General features: G+C 41.9%; 1 protein-coding gene across 1 annotated transcript in view; it reads left to right on the top strand.

Moving 5' to 3' along the window:
- Nucleotides 1–15,672, top strand: part of EFCAB2 (EF-hand calcium binding domain 2) — a 117,766-nt gene that overhangs the window by 72,402 nt on the left and 29,692 nt on the right. The gene's annotated exons all lie outside the window — the stretch shown is intronic.

The raw sequence follows: 15,672 nt of genomic DNA, 5'->3' as shown, positions 1-15,672 counted from the left end.
TAGATGACATCTCCAGTAAGTGGGGAAAAGATAGACTTAATAGCTAGATAGCCATTTGAAAAGTGTAAAATTAGATCTGTGCTTCAGGTTATGTACCAAGATAAGATTGTATGCAACAAAAAATCTAACCATAAAACATAAAATTTTGTAAAAGTATTAAAAAACATGTGGGTGAATTCCTTTATGAACTTGGAGTAGAGAAAAATGACTCAAAATAACATCCAAAAGTAAAAAGACTGAAACATTCAGCCACATAGAAGTTTTTCTTAGCTAAAAGCAAAACAAAACTTTAAATCCAGAGATAAATGACAACTTGAGAAAATGTTATATTACAAATGACTGATACCCCTAACATGTAAAAGTGGTAACTCTAAAAGTATCTGATTAACCAGAAATCTCCACTCTGCCCGTAGAGCAAAAAGGACCTTATAATGCCAGTATTTTTAAATTTAAACTTTTCAATGTTTTTGAAACCATTTTGTTTTGAAATTACTTTTGTAGTTACAGAAATACAAAAATAGTACAGAGTGTTCCTTCAACCAGTTTCTCCTAATGGTTATGTCTTATAACTGTAGTACAATTACTGAAATCAAAGAAAAATTAATATTTTTCAGAACCGTGAACAAAAATTCTAGATCTTACTGATTTGTACCAGCTTTTCCACTAATCTCCCTTCTCTCTGCCAGGATCCAATTCAAAATCCTATTTGCATTTGGTTATTATATGTCTTTAGGTCCTCTATGTTGTGACAGTTCCTCAGTCTTTGTTTCACGACCTTGATACTTGTAGTAGTAGAATGTTCCTTAGTTTGGGTATATTAGATGTTTTCTCATGCAGCGACTTCACTTTCACTTTTCACTTTCATGCGTTGGAGAAGGAAATGGCAACCCACTCCAGTGTTCTTGCCTGGAGAATCCCAGGGACGGGGGAGCCTGGTGGGCTGCCGTCCATGGGGTCGCAGAGAGTCAGACATGACTGACGTGACTTAGCAGCAGCAGCAGCAGCATGCATAGGTTGAGCTAATGCATTTTTGCCAAGAATAATGCAGAAGTGAATTTGTTTTTTTCTCAGCGCACCATGGCAGGTTTATGCTGTGCTCAATGTTAACCTTGCTCTCTTGGTTAAGATTGTGTTTTCCCACTATGAGGTTGTTATTTTTCACTTTGTTAATTAGTAAATATCTTGGGGAGATACGTCAAGACCATGCAAACATCCTATTTCTCCTCCAAATTTGCCCACTAATTTTAGCATTTATTGGCTGATTTTTTTCCCCCATTACTGTAGTGTCTGCCAAAAGGTGTTTCAGTGTTGCTTCTTAAACAGGAAGCTCCATGAGAGTGGACATTTTATTTGTTTGCTTTGTTTGGGCAGTAAACAGCCATTTGGCAATGTTGAATTTGAAATTATTTAGACCTTTTGCAACAATGAAAAATGTTTTAGTCAATTTAGTTAGCCTTTATTAAAACTCTTGTTATAACCAAAACATCCATGAGAAATATGCAAAAGGCATAGTGATTCTGATCTGCATCTGAGTCTTTTTCTCTATCACTACTTTTCCTCCCAAATTACACTCACCACCATGCTTTGTTCTAAGATGTTATTGCAGAGAGCTGAGAGAGAGAATCGCAGGAGTCAGAGGATTGGAACCAGCTTCCGGCTCTGCTCCATACTAGTTATGTTCCTAGAGAGTGCATCAGTATGACTTCTCCAAGTCCCAGTTTCCCTATTTTTAAAGTGGAGATTATGATATGGATTGATGTGAGAATTAAATGAGTGTAGAGAAATAGAAAAGTATTCATTTATTATTTAACAAATATTTAGAGTTCCTATTAGGTGTGAGCTCCTTCTGAGGGTCGGAATATAACATTGAAAGGCTTCTGTCCTTATGGAACTTGTATTTTAGAAAGAAGAGACAAACAGTATAAAAGCAAACAGATAAACAGATACAATTTCACATAGTAATAAGTGCTATAAAGTAAATAAAATAGGATAAGGTAATAAAATATGGTATCAAGAACATAGCATTGATGTATTAGAAAAAGAGGGGTGGTTAGGTGTGATTCAGTTCAGTTCAGTCTCTCAGTCGTGTCTGACTCTTTGAGACCCCATGGACTGCAGCACGCCAGGCTTCCCTGTCCATCGCCAACTCCCGGAGCTTGCTCAAACTCATGTTCATCGAGTCGGTGATGCCATCCAACCATTTCATCCTCTCGCACCCCCTTCTCCTCCTGCCTTCAATCTTTCCAAGCATTAGGGTCTTTTCCATTGAGCCAGTTCTTTGCATCTTGTGGCCAAAGTATTGGAGTTTCAGCTTCAGCATCAGTCCTTCCAATATATTCAGGACTGATTTCCTTTAGGATGGACTGGTTGGATCTCCTTGCAGTCCAAGGGACTCTCAAGAGTCTTCTCCAACACCACAGTTCAAAAGCATAAATTCTTTGGTGCTCAGCTTTCTTTATAGTCCAGCTCTCACATTCATACATGACTACTATGGGGACAGTTTAAACATTCTGGTCAGGGAAAGTTTCTCCGGAGGTAATTTTTGAGTTAAGATCTTTAAGACTAGGAGCCTGCCATGTGGTGAACTAGGGGAGACCAAATATGAAGGCCCTATGAAGGGAAGGGGTTCATGTGTTGGAGAGAAGCATAAAGGACAGTGTAGCTTTGAGGAGAGTGGTATAAGATCGAGTCGCAAAGGCCAGCAGAGGCCAAATTATGTACAGCCTTATAGGCCATGAAAAAGGAGTTTAGATTCTTAGTGCAGTGAGGTGTGCTGGGGGCTCTTAGGCAGAGGAATTAATGCTTTGATTCTCCTTTTTAAAAAATTTATTTATTTTTAATTGAAGGATAATTGCTTTACAATATTGGCTTGATTTTCTGCCATACATCAACATGAATTAGCCATAGGTGTTATGAGCCATGATTTTAAGCTTCATTCCATGGCTTTGCCAGGAATGAGTCGGTGAAAAAGTGACTTCCACAAGGGCAAAGTCTTCATTTTGTTTTCTGTTGTACCTGGCACAGTAGTGTTCAATAAATATTTATTACATCAATAAAAATCATTTTCAAACCCTTTGTTCCTTCTTAGACATTTTGGAATTGCTTTAAACATTTTCTTGTACTTAGCCTAGTGTCAGCTATTTCATAGAGAAGGTGCAATATTCTGCCTAATCTTTTCTTGCCTAGAATTCTTTTCTCCCCCTAGACCTGCAGAATAGGGTCTTCACTTTGTGATCTTTTTGACCTTAGACTGCCCTCAAACTGAAGACTCACAACCTAACTCAATGCCACTGGCTCCACCTTGTGTCAGGAACATGGTACTGCACTCACCAAAAGTCGGCCTACCAAGAGCCCGCCTGCCCCTGGCCAAACGTTTTAAGTGGTCCAGTTGCTGTGTGTAAACTAAATGATGATGCCACTATTGGACAACCTTATTGTGACTCATTTGTTGTGAAATGATTTCACCTCCATGTCTACTATTCTTTATATAATGCAGGAGTGGAAACAAATTCTTAGTATTTAGCCAAAAAGGCTTTTGGACTTAAGTTTATAGCTCTTGAAATACTTTGGCCACCTGATGCAAAGAACTGACTCACTGGAAAAGACCCTAATGCTGGGAAGGATTGAAGGTAGGAGGAGAAGGGGACGACAGAGGATGAAATGGTTGGATAGCATCACCGACTCTATGGACATGAGTTCAAGCAAGCTCCAGGAGTTGGTGATGGACAGGGAAGCCTGGCGAGCTGCAGTCCATGGGGTTGCAGAGAGTCAGACACAACTGAGCGATTGAACTGACTGACCGACTTGTAGCTCTTATCAATATTAAGACCTCTGACAAAAAAATGTCTCTGCAAATTTTAAGGACTTTAGATGAGACAGTTGATTTTCGTTTTCTCTGAAAGGCCTATCAAAATTGAGGTGTTGGTAATTTTTTAAAAATCCCATGAAATTTATATAAAAGAAAAAAAAAATTTTTTTTCCGAAGGAAAAAGTTGCTTTTTTTTGTTTTAAACATAGATTGTATTTGCTTTCTGTTTTGCATACATGTGTATAGAACACTAAGTGAGTTGGACCTAACTGCTGGCTGTGCAGGTGGTGCTCCTGTCTTGAGATGGCAGGGCAGAAGTCACATGAGGTGGTTGGGACTCGCAGGATCAGTGGTGTGCTGGAGTGAAGTCGTGTTGACTTGTACCAGGTCAGCAGAGTTGATGAGTAAGTTTTCAGGAATTCTGTAAGCCCTTGTTAAACCTAGTGATGTAAAAAATAAGCTCTATAAACTTACAAGTTAATTATATTAAAAACAAATGTGCTCCATTGGGCAGCCCTTATGCTAAAATTGGAATGGTGCGGAGAAACTTTTTAAATTTTTATTTGTTTGTTTAGCTTGAACTCTGCTGTGCGGGCTTCCTCTAGTTGCAGAGTGGGGGCTACTCTCTAGTTGTGGTGCGTGGGCTCCTCATTGCAGCTGTTTCTCTTGCGGAGCACAGGCTCTAGAACGCACGGGCTTCAGTAGCCGCGGCCCTCAGACTCTAGAGCACAGCCTCAGTGGTTGTGGCGCGAGGGCTTAGTTGCTCCGCGGCATGTGGGATCTTCCCGATCAGGGATGGAGCCTGTGTCTCCTGCATCGGCAGGTGGATTCTCTACCATTGAGCCACCAGGGAAGCCAGGTGCAGAGAAATCAGTGTGGCCCCTGCACAAGGGTAACACCCAAACTCAAGAAGGGTTCTATGCTTTTTCAAGTCGTCGTTTGATTACCAGTGAAAAATAACCAAGGTGACAAACACTCAGCTTACCACTTCCTAATTACTGTGTTATGCTTCTATCTTATCTTGGCTCCGGAGATGATATATGTCTCCTGTGTGGGAGGGCCTAGTGATAGGGCTATTGTCACTAACTCCATCGTGAGTGACGTCAGATTGGTAGCTTGAAACTGGCCACGGTGGGTAGATTTGCACGGTGAAGATGCAAACGCTCCTGATCAGGGCTTTTTCTCCTGAGGAAACCACTTGATCACCCGCACACTATGTAAACAAATAAGCTTGTTTATGCCTTCTCTCTCTCCTTTTCCAAAAGCCTGACAGAAAGACTTTAGAAGAAACTATTAAAATTCAAGAACTATTTTAATTTTATTGCATTGACATCAATATGTTTTTAATAGTTCTTTTAAATGGTGACTTTAATAATTTTGAGGACTTTAATAGTTTTAATAATAGTAGGGCTTCCCTGGTGGCTCAGATGGTAAAGAATCTGCCTGCAATGCAGGAGACTCAGGTTTGATCCCTGGGTCAGGAAGATCCCCTGGAGAAGGGAATGACAACCCACTCCAGTATTCTTTTTTTTTTAATTAATTAATTTTTTATTGAAGGATAATTGCTTTATAGAATTTTGCTGTTTTCTATCAAACCTCAACATGAATCAGCCATAGATATACATATATCCCCTCCCTTTTGAACCTCCCTACCATCTCCCTCCCCATCCCACCCCTTTAGGCTGATACCCCCTGTTTGAGTTTTCTGAGCCGTATAGCAAATTCCCGTTGGCTATCTACTTTACATATGGTAGTGTAAGTTTCCATGTTACTCGTTCCATACGTCTCACTCTCTCCTCCACTCTCCCATCTCCACAAGTCTATTCTCCATGTCTGTCTCTCCATTGTTGCCCTGTAAATAAATTCTTCAGTACCATTTTTCTAGATTCTGTATATATGCATTAGAATATGATATTTATCTTTCTCTTTCTGACTAAGTTCACTCTGTATAATAGGTTCTAGGTTCATCCACCTCATTAGAACTGACGCAAATGTGGTCCTTTTTATGGCTGAGTAATATTCCATTGTGTATATGTACCACAACTTCTTTATCCATTCATCTGTCGATGGACGTCTAGGTTGCTTCCATGTTCTAGCTGTTGTAAATAGTGCTGCAATGAACAATGGGTTACATGTGTATCTTTCAGTTTTGGATTCCTTAGAGTGTCTGCCTGGGCCACTCCAGTATTCTTGCCTGGAGAAGTCCACATACAGAGGAGCGTGGTGGGCTACAGTCCACGGGGTCACAGAGAGTGAGACATGACTGAGCAACTAAACACTTTCACAGTAATTTTAAAAGGTTATTTTGAAATATTTTTCAATCAATTAGCTTGATTCAAAATCTCATTTAGTTGAAGTTAAATAGGCCAATCTGCCTTAATATTATATATAATTATACTAGTTATTTTCTTATTTCATATTTTTATTTCATTTTCTAGTTCCTATCTAGTACATACTTCCTCTTAATTCTGAGCTTATGTATTTTCATCATTAAGCTTTGATACTTTTATTCCTTATCTCTTAAAACTATATTCTCTTCTCTTTCAGTGTTTCCTTACATTTTGCTTTTCAGGTCTCTTTCTTTCCAGACCTCTGTCTCTTTCTAAAAAATCAATGGCCCCGGGTTTTTCTATCCTCTGTTCTTTCTTGCATTTTTTTTTTTTTCTTAGCTCACTCTCAGGAGCCTTACAACGCCCAAGGCTGGATGTTTGCAGTGTGGTTTCCTTCAGAACGGCCAGAGTCTCAGATCCATCTGGAGTTCTTCAGAGTACCTTAACCCTCCTGTTATGTCCCTTGTTCTGGCACTAGAATTAAGATGTGAGAGCAGCTCAGGGGATCACGTGGTCTTCAGTGCTCTGGCCTCATATTTTAGGACATTGGAGACAAAAGCTCCACATCACGTTTGTTTCTGCTGTCATTTCCCTTTACTCTCCTCTCGGGGACTCTGTTTAGGAACTCGAGAGCCTAGTCAGATATGTTCACCTCATCCGGTGTCATTTGAAGAAAGAGCACAGTGCAATCAACGGACTGCCACAGAAGGGCACCTCCCAGTAAGCTACTTTCGGGCCAGAGGCTGACCTGGCCATTGCTTGTCTTTGGAGAGCTTGAGCCCAGTGCTTGTTAGAGTCACTCACGAAAACCAGCTGTTTCCCTGCAACAGCAGGAGCAGTTCTGGTGCTGCCTTCTTGGTATTTGGTGAAGGGATGAGAAGGGCTCCATCCTTGCCATACACTTATCTTTTACCTGTAAGCACGGTAGACTGGTATCCAGCCTCATCTCTACCTGTACTTCTGGAAACAGACTACTTTAGATCTATCATCTTGCTAAGTTTTCAATGTTAAATTCTAAACTACTGAGGGAAAAGGTTGTAACTAGTACACTTTATTGTGAAACTGAGGGCTGCTGCTGCTGCTAAGTCACTTCAGTCGTGTCCGACTCTGTGTGACCCCATAGACGGCAGCCCACCAGACTCCCCTGTCCCTGGGATTCTCCAGGCAAGAACACTGGAGTGGGTTGCCATTTCCTTCTCCAATGCATGAAAGTGAAAAGTGAAAGTGAAGTCACTCAGTCGTGTCCGACCCTCCGTGACCCCATGGACTGCAGCCTTCCAGGCTCCTCCGTCCATGGGATTTTCCAGGCAGGAGTACTGGAGTGGGGTGCCATTGCCTTCTCTGAAACTGAGTGCTAAGACATCCTTAATAATCAACTTTTCAAGTCAAAATGATAAAAAACTGTGTAACATGAAAGGAGCAAATTGTTTCATGAATAGTTTATACAAGGCAGAATTTCAGTTACTGTTTCTTACTACTTTCATTTTGATTTCAAGAATGAAATGAAGTTTTAAAAACTTCAGACTTATAGACAAATAATAAATGGTACACTGAACTTGTGCGTACTTTCCTTAGATTCACCAGTTCCCAACATTTTTGCCACACTTGCTTTTGATGTGTGTGCTCTCTCCCTATATATTTATTATGTTTATATTTATGTTTGTATTTTACTATTATTTTCATTTTACTAGACTCTTTTTTAAATTTTGTTTTTAATGGAAGGATAATTGCTTCACACTGTTGTGTTGGTTTCCACCAAACATCAACGTGAATCAGCCGTAGGTTTACCCATGTCCCCTCCCACTTGAACATCGCTCCCGCCTTCCTCCCCATCCCACCCCTCTAGGTTGCTGCCAAGCCCCAGTTTGAGTTCCTTGAGTCATATAGCAAATTCCCATTGGCTGTCTCTTTTACATGTGGTAATGTATGTTTCCATGTTATTCTCTCCATACCTCCTGCCCTCTCCTTCCTCCCCCACCAGCTGTGTCCATAAGTCTATTCTCAATGTCTGTATCTCCATTGCTGCTCTGCAGACAGTTCCTCAGTACCATCTTTCTAGATTTCATATTTATGCGTTAATATATGGCATTTGTTTTTCTCTTTCTGACCTACTTCCCTCTAGGTTCATCCACCTCATTAGGACTGACTCAAATGTGTTTCCTTTTTATGGCTGAGTAATATTCCATTTCATATATGTACCACAGCTTCTTTATCCATTCATCTGCTGATGGACATCTAGGTTGCTTCCATGTCCTCGCTATTGTAAATAGAGCTGCAGTGAACACTGGGGTACATGTGTCTTTTTAAATTTTGATTTCCTCAGGGTGTATGCCTAGTAGTGGTATTGCTGGATCATATGGTATTTTTATTCCTAGTTTTTAAAGGATTCTTCCTATTGTTCTCCATACTGGCTGTATAAATTTGCATTCCTACCAATCGTGCAGAGGGTTCCCTTTTCTTCACACCCTCTCTGGTGTTTATTGTTTGTAGATTTTTTGATGATGGCCATTCTGACCAGTGTGAGGTGATATCTCATTGTTGCTTTGATTTGCATTTCTCTAATAATGAGCAATGTTGAGCATCTTTTCATGTGTTTATTAGCCATCTTTATATCTTCTTTGGAGAAATGTCTGTTTAGGTCTTTTTCCCACTTTTTGATTGGGCTGTTTGTCTTTCTGGTATTGATTTGTATCATTTTACTATACTTTGAGAGTAAGTTGTAGACACTGAGACCTTTTCCCTTAAATACTTGAATGTATATATTCTGAGAACAAGAACATTCTCTTTTATAAGCCATAGGTTGTGTGGTGTGTGTGTGTGTGTTTAAAAATAATCTTAGAGTCAAGCACTTGAGGAGAACTTTAAGAAGCCATTTGGCTCCTTTCCCTGCTTCTTGCAATTAAATTCCTAAACAGTACAAAGTTGGCATTTTTCAGGAGTGATGTATACAGATTTCTACATGGAACATGCCTGTGATATGTGAATCAGAAGTGCAGGACCATTCTCATGATGTTTACATATGTCCCTATAAACAAAGAAGCAAACAAATGCTATACTAAACAAAACCTTATCTGAGGGCCACATTTGTTTGTTTGGTTATCAACTTGTGATCCCTGGATCTATCTTCAAGGCTCTCATGGGGTGGCATACCCACAGCTTTCTGTAGAAGCACCTTGTTACGGTCAAGTTCTTTTTTAAGTCTGACTAAATGTGCAGTTGGGATTTATGAGAGATAGTGGCGTGCAGTGGTTAAGTGTGGAGTCCAGCCTGTGTGTGCGTCTGAATCCCAATTCTGCTACTTACTAGGATCTTGTGAAAATTACCAGACGTTTCTGTGGTTCAGTTTCCCCCATATATAAGATAACAGTGCCTACCGCACAGAGCTATTGTGAGGAGATATTTTTTCTCATATCCATACAGATCATGATCATGTTATAAGGGAGGTGAATGAGATGTAAAGTCTGTTCTTTCTAGAAGTCTTAGAGGAGATGTCCATTCTTAAGGCAGAAGGCTAGTTAATCTTCTTTTCTCACAGCGTGAGGGCTTTTGTTTCTGTTTTCATCCCTGTTCTCTGCGTACCCCCCTTGTCAGACTTCTCCACAGCTCCCGAGATTTCCCTAGTCCCAAGGAAGTCATTGCTTTAACATTTTGGCTATATGTGGCCTCGGGCCAATTCCTTAATGCCTTTGGGATTTAATTTCTTCCTCTGAAAATGGAGGTCATAGTAGTGCCCACTTCCTGAGGATTAAGGGAGTTGATAGAATGTGCCGGACAGAAATGTCAGGTGTGCTCCGCGTCTCCTTCAGTGGGCATCCCCCGCAGCTGTGTACTCTGTACTTCCGGTCTAGACTTTCTTACCGCTGGCACTCTTGGTGGTGGTGGTGGTGGGTTCTTCCTCTTTCTTCTAAGTGCTGTTACTAAGATACTGCACATGTGTGCTCTGCCGCTCAGTCGTGTCCAGCTCTTCGTGACACTGTGGACTGTAGCCCACCACGTTCCTCTGTTCATGGGATTCTCTAGGCAAGAAGACCAGCGTGGGTTGCCATTTCCTACTCCATACTGAGATACCAGTGATCTTCTTTGGTCCAAATCTAAGATAGTCCTTATTCTTTTGGCCATCTTTAATATTTTTAACATCAGAGATCATCCTGCAACAGAGGTACTGAGCAGGGGGCACTTAAAGGGGCTACAGGAAGAAGAGAGGGTCAGCTGAAGGCAAGGGAAGGGAAGGGATGAGGGAGTGAGAGAGGCCTGGCCTGACTGATGAGTAGAGAGCCAGGGATGAAAGTATTTTTGCAGAGGGGTTAGACATGGAGAGGATGAGTGGGGAATGGAGTCGACAGTTACAAGAGGAATAATTTCTAAGTATTGTAATGGCAAAAGGAAGCTGAGAAATAGAATAGTTGGAGGTGGTCAGGCACCCATTGAAATTTTTTCAAGAAAAGGAAGATTGTGAATGTTTTATAGCCAGAGAGGTAGCAAATAATAAAGGAAAGAATGAAGATGCTGAAAGAGAGGCACATGTGTCAAGAACAAGAGCCAAGACTGGAACTAAGAAAAACGGAGTGGGGTTAGCTTTGTTAGGAAGAGTGCTTTTTTTTCCTCCACAGTTGAGAGCGTAAGGAAGGAGGTTTGCTTCCCTGGTGGCCCAGATGGTAAAGAATCCCGTAATTCATGAGACCCAGGTTCGATCCCTGTGTTGGGACGATCCCCTGGAGAAGGGAATGGCAACCCACTCCAGTATTCTTGCCTGGAGAACTCCATGAACAGAGGAGCCTGGTGGGCTACAGTCCACGGGGTCACAAAGAGTTGGACACAGTGGAGTGGCTAACACTTTCCCTTTCATGTGCACACTTGTAGTGGTGTGAGAGAAGTGCATGGAAAGGTGGTGGTATGGACTGAAGGTCTGAGTCCTTCTCAAATTCATATATTGAGGCCCTTACCCTCAACAGGATGGTATTTGGAGGTGGGACCTTTGAGAGGTGATTAGGTCTAGATGAGGTCATGAGAGTGGAGCCCCCCAAAGAAGAGGGAGACCCAAGCCTGCTCTCTTCTCACTTGGTGAGGACACAGCAGGAAGAAGGTCATCTGCAAGCTGGGATGTGGACTGTCACCAGACCCCAAATCAGTTGGTGCTTTGATCTCAGACTTCAAGCCTCTAGAACTGGGAGAAATGAATATCTGTGGTTTAGGTTCCCTGCTGCTGCTGCTGCTGCTGCTAAGTTGCTTCAGTCGTGTCCGACTCTGTGCAGTTCCTTAGATGACAGCCCACCAGGCTCCGCTGTCCCTGGGATTCTCCAGGCAAGAACTCTGGAGTGGGTTGCCATTTCCTTCTCCAATGCGTGAAAGTGAAAACTGAAAGTGAAGTCGCTCAGTTGTGTCCAACTCTTAGCGACCCCATGGACTGCAGCCCACCAGGCTCCTCCATCCATGGGATTTTCCAGGCAAGAGTACTGGAGTGGGGTGCCATTGCCTTCTCCTAGTCTGTGGTATATTGTTAGAGCAACCGGAGCTGAGTGAGGAAGGTCGGTGATGGTGCCGACTTCAGCAGTTTTCATTTCTTCGGTGAAGTAGGTGATAGGGTTTTCTGCTGAGATTAAGGGAGGCCATGCTTTGGAGCTTGAGGCCAGAGAGGAGCCAGGATAGCTCTTTGGGAGGTTTGCTAGGGCATCAACAGGAGATGAGAGAAAGGATTGTCAGGCAACGTGCAGGACACTTGATGCTAGATGGCATGAATCTGTAGTGGGCCACACGTTTTTTGTTGTTTTCTTCCAGCAGTGCTTTGCAGAAACAGGAAATTAAAATTAGAGACGCAGAGATGCTCAGGGTTATGGATCAATAGAGCAGGCAGGATGGAAGGTTAAGGGACCCAAAATCCAGGGCGGTGATAATGGAAATTTTGAATAGTTGACTGTGGAATATTGAGCAACCCGATGTGTAGATAGATTAATTAAGTGCTAAACACTGCATGAGTGAACCCCAGGGGAAACCAGTGGAGGAACCATCGAGCCAGCCTACAGAATTATAAAAAATAAGACCTCGTTGTTGTTTAAGCCCCCACATTTTGGGCAGTGTGTGATCCAGCAATGGAAACCTGCAATGCTCTGCCTCGTGTTGGGCAACTGGGACCGGGAGCGTGGGGGCAAGGGAGCTGGTGCAGTAGGTCAGGCCCTGGGGAGGCGGAGCAGAAAAGAATGGAGACAGAAAGAGAAGACTTCGCATCTCATTCCCAAACCACGAACTGGGGTTATAGCTATGAACTGTATCTAGAGTCGTCTAGTAGACTAGAGGTAAAAGATGTGTCATGTTCCTGTGTTTTTCTAAACCTAATCCAATTCCATTTCACCATGTGCAAGACCAGAAAAGTTCAACATTAGCAATTTGGTGGCTCCTTCTTTTCTTCTTTCATATTGTCCTCAGTTAGTTAGTGTTAGTCGCTCAGTCTTGTTCAACTCTTTGCGACCCTATGGGCTGTAGCCCACCAGGATCCTCTGTCCATGGAATTCTCCAGGTAAGAATACTGGAGTGGGTTGCTATTCCCTTCTCCATGGGATCTTCCCAACCCAGGGACTGAACCCAGGTCTCTCGCACTGCAGGCCAATTTTTTACTGTCTGAGTCACCAGGGCCCTCATTGTACTAGGAGGCTAATGCAGTCTTTAGGGAAAACAAGGGCAAGGAAACTGCTGTGCTGCTGAGATGTCTAGGCCTGAAGGCACGGGCATCACTCCCTTCCTCTGTGCCGAGGTTGGCTGCAGGGATCTGGACCACAGCTCCCAGAGCCCAGAGCACAGAGGAGGAATTAGCTTTCCGATGAAAGAGAGGGTGGGCGAGCTAGAGACCCTGTTGTTTGTGTACAGGAGAGCTCTTGAGGTTATGTATTGTTCTCTAGGCCACTATGGACTCCTCAGCTGAAGGGTCTTTGCCCTTTTCTCTTATATCATCAGGATGAGACAGAAGGAATCTCCTTGATACTCAGAGGACATTTGGCTTTGTTTTCTGTGGTCTGCCTGCCCAGTGCCCTCAGAAAGCAGATGGTGATGGGTTCTTCAGAGCAAAGTGGAAAGAGGGACAGAGTAAAATTTCCTAAGACTGCAAGGAGGAATCTGTCACCTTCTCATAGGAAGCAGCTTGCTGGTGGCAGGTCTTCAGATGAGATGGCCATGTGGATATAGCACTGAGCCCCCGACCCAGCCCTTCCTAACTCCTCGGGAAGCCCACCTGTTCAGCTGATGGTGCCCTAATCAGTCTTCTGCTTCACCCTGGCTCACGTCCATTGGTATTTAAACATGCTCACGTCTTTCTGATCTTAAAAAACAAAAAATCTTCCTTGACACCGTGTACCCCTCCAGACATCAGTTCTTCCCCTTCATTGCACAGATCCATCCACCTCAACCCTGATTCCTCCTCAGCCTTCAAGTGAAATATCCTTGGTCAAAAGTCAGAACTGATCTCCTTCTTTACTAATTCCAGTGGACGTTTTTCAGAACTTATCTTCCTTGACCTTTCAGCAGCATTTACCACCAAAGATGACTCAGTTTTTTCCATCTCTTTCCTTAGTTTCCATACCATCACCCTGTCCTCAATTTCAGCTTATTTCCTGGCTCCTCTTCTCTGAGTCTAGTGCAGATTCCTCATCCCTGGACCATTGTGTCAGTGGAGGTACTCCTGTGAGCTCTTCCTGGGTCATCATCTCTTCCAGCCAAGGCACTCTTCTTAGAGGAGCGCTTCTGCTCCTGTGGCTTTGTTACCAGATCTGGGTTTCCAGCCCAGATCTTCTCCTATGCATCTTTATACATGTCAAGTCTACCCTTTGATTTTAACCCCTTTGAAAGCTAGTAAGTTAGCCTGTTACTGTTTCTCGGATATAGGCAGAAGATGTGAGACCTGGGTCAGCGACCCAGGACTTCATTTAAATATGGTTGAGGGAATTCCCTGGAGGTCCAGTGGTTAAGACTCTGTGCTTCCTCTGCAGGGGGAAAACTGGTCAGAAAACTAAGATTCTGCATGCTTTGACATGTGGCCGGTAAATTAGTAAATAAATGAATACGGTTGAAAGTTTCTCATAGTGGCACAGGGAGGTCAATTACATTGCTGACACAGCACAATGCAATTCTAATTTTCTGTTTATGTACTGTATCTGTCTTCACAAAGTGCGTCATGATGGCAGCTACTCCCTAGAAAAGAACCATCAAAAGGAGGATTGCATATATAATTCAAACATTTCTAGTAGTTGTATTTTTATTTATTTTTAAATATGAATTTATTTATTTTAATTGGAAGCTAATTGCTTTACAATATTGTATTGGTTTAGTTGTATTTTTAAAAAGTAAAAGAGAAACAGGTAAAACGATGTGTTTTATTTGACCAATATATCTAAAATATGATTTCAACATGTTATCAATTAAAAATTATTAATGGATGTTTTACATTTTTTATACTAGTTTTTGAAATCCATATGGATTTTTCACTTAGAGCCCTTTTCAATCTGGACTGGTCACATTTCCAGTGCTCTATAGCCAGTGGAGGTAGCAGCTCCTGTACTGCATGGTGCAGGCCTGAAATTTCTCTTTCTTCCCCCCAGCCCACCTCCCCAAGATTTCTAACCTGCAGGGGCATACAAACGCTACCCTCCTCATGTCCCTGTCTTCCCTTTGTTTCTATGAGTTAAGGCAGCCATTATTCTTATCCTTTTGAGTCTGGAGTTGAAGCAGTTCTCTGATTCACAGAACAGAGGATCTAGAAGGTTATGGAGGAGATAAATCCATGACTGTTTATCAAATTATATTTTTTTCTTCCTGCCTCATCAACTATTTGTTCTAATGTATGCAATAGCCAGTCTAATGTTACAAGAATATTACTGCATTGGTCTTAGCCAGTTTCATGGGTCATCTTTAACTGCTTCTTGAGAGAAAGTATAATCTTGTAAAATATTTTTAGTCTCTAGTAACAGCATCATGTTCAGATCCTGCCTCAGTGAGGCATGTGGGCATGAAAAGCAGTGAGACTAAGGAGCTCAGGGAGGTATGAAATAGAGTTGACGTGAAAACATTACATGTTTAGTTGGCTCTCAAATTTCAGTCAGTGAACACCAAGAATCCTGTATTCCACAGTTATTGACTTCAGGTTTTTCTCTTGATACTCATCCTTCAGCCTCCTGAAGAACTTAAAAATTCTTATTTAAAATGTTTTCTCTGTAAAATAGAGAGTAAATATAATACCACAGATATTAGCCAGAGTGGTAAAGAAGTTAAATATTTTAGTTAAGTGAACATTAGTTAAGTTGTTAACATTAGTTAACATTAACATCTAGTTAAGTTGAACAAGTTAACTTTCAAAATATCACAACTTGTTAACCATTTTAAATGAAAATATTTAATAATCTATTATAAACAACCTGTCTGAGCATCCAGGGAGTACTGAATATAGCTTATACTTTTCTCAGGTTATTGTTAAATTGAATTACATTCCTATGGGGCAGGGGGTGAGGAATGACTAATATTTGTTGAGTGGCTACTCTGTCAAGAGCTGTGCTT

This window comes from Budorcas taxicolor, chromosome 16 (genome assembly GCF_023091745.1).
Source record: "Budorcas taxicolor isolate Tak-1 chromosome 16, Takin1.1, whole genome shotgun sequence".
NCBI lineage: Eukaryota > Metazoa > Chordata > Mammalia > Artiodactyla > Bovidae > Budorcas > Budorcas taxicolor.
The sequence above is the reverse complement of the archived record's forward strand: the minus strand, read 5'-3'. Positions and strand labels throughout refer to the sequence as shown.